Source organism: Olea europaea, chromosome 4 (genome assembly GCF_002742605.1).
Source record: "Olea europaea var. sylvestris chromosome 4, O_europaea_v1, whole genome shotgun sequence".
In the NCBI taxonomy this organism is placed as follows: Eukaryota; Viridiplantae; Streptophyta; class Magnoliopsida; order Lamiales; family Oleaceae; genus Olea; species Olea europaea.
The window spans coordinates 14,314,108-14,316,177 of NC_036240.1; positions in this window are offsets into that span (position 1 = coordinate 14,314,108).

The window sequence follows — 2,070 nt, forward strand, 5'->3', positions numbered from 1 at the left end:
AAGCGAAGTCAATTAATAAAAATATGAGATTTATTATTATTATTATTATTATTATTATTATTATTATTATTATTATTATTATTTAAAGGGTTTCCGAGATAACTAAGGAGAGGCGTGCTCCTCAACTAAACGTATAAGCCTCATTCTGCCCTCAAAAAATTCACGCCTCAGTACTTCATATGACCACATAAGACTGAGTGGAGCCTCAGTCATACCCTTTTAATCCATGTCAATATCCAGAGATTTTTTAACTATATTATGGTATTTTTGCAGATGGTAGGGTCTTGTTAATTACTTATTTTCAGATATCCTGTTGAGTTCTTACATTTTTGTTATTTTTTTCTTTTATTTTTATTTAACTAAAAATTGAGCATACTGATCAAAACTCTCCAACTCGTCTCTTCAAATTTCCATCAACGAGGTTTTCGAAGTCCACAAATGTGAAATGTCTAAACAGTTTATATACCTTTTGAAGCAAGTTCCCAAACGTCCGAAAGAGCGTGGTTGACAATGAAAGAGTGAAGCATATCATCTAGAAGCTTCAGCCGTTAAACAAGATGAACATTGATTTATTTGAATTGTGTTTTCAATACGCCTCCTCACATGTAAAGCTTTTGTTTTTACAAGAGAGTGGTTGCGAGATTTGAACTCAAATCTTTTGCATGATTCCGATCCTTCAACCATCTCATCTAAATTTTAAGCTCGTAGAGAGGGTACACGGTGATTTATTTATGTTGTCTCCTCAATATGATGTGGAATGCAAGTCTTTTGTGGATGTGGAATGCGAGTCTTTTGTGGTCTCTTTTGCAAATCTTGTATCCTTGAATGAAGTTTTCCATTTTTTCAAGGGATCTAAAAGGGATGCATTATTCATTCTTGGCCGGTTGGCCCGCTCCTTTTACATTTCTTTAGCCTTCTTTTCAGGGAAATCTATGTTGGATAGCTTTTTTTACTATAAAAGGAATACCTTCATTTAACCAATTGATGGTGTATTTGTTTAACAAAGTGGGATAATTTTTTCTTTATTTCTTTTTTAATTTATTTTTATATTCTAATTTTCTATATTTTCTCATTGAATTTTATTTTGAGAGTACATTATAATCCCATATAAATTTTTAAAGATTCAACTATTAATATTTTGTCTTCATCATATTTTCCGTTGATATTAGAAGTGGACATAATAAAATAAATGCAATCAAGTTTAGTAAATGATTTTGTCTACATGTTTAATTCAAAATTAAAATAATATATTTTTGTCAAAATTTTCCAGTATATTTATATATCTAAATATATTTGTGGTTCGCCCCTGGTTTAAACTAGTTCAACCTTTGATCCTTTATTTGGTTTGGTTTTCAAAGACATTGCTTTTCCACCATCATTTTACTACTATTATGAAGAAAGCCTTAATGTTACTCACGGTAGCAAAAATATGAAGCCTATAATTGGAGCTAATGGAATTTTTTAAATCTCCAATTAGTTTTTCCTCAAATTTAAAGCTCTACCAGTTACACTGTGACGTGTATCAAAGTTATTGGCTAGTGTTCCATGTGCGGATTGTCACGATTTAGTACCTAGCATCCCAGCCCTGTTGTTAGGTTCTTTGCTGTCTCTAATATCAGATTCCTGCATATGTAAAACCATAAGATCCTGTATAATATTAATAACTACAGTGTTTATTAGGATAGGTGGAATTTATCAAAAAGGAAAGAAAATAAATATAGGTTCTCATTATAAAATATTGTAGGTAATTCTAATTTACTGTAATCAATGCAGAAATCTTTAATTGAAGATTATTTTTTTCAAAAAAAAAAAAAAAAGGTTTTTGGGAGTGGAGTAAACGCACTTGACATACTGTTATGCCATCCTTTAATCTATCATTTGTTTAAATTGGCTATGCCTCCTTTGTGGTTTTCCAAAAAAATTTACTCGTGGGGTAAAAAATATTAACAATCAGTAAGGGTTTGTTTAATTGCAAGAATGGAATTTGGGTGGAAAAAAAACGAATTTCAATTCAATCATTTATTTCGCAACATTCGCTCATTATAAATTAGGAGTCTGCTGCTTGCAGAT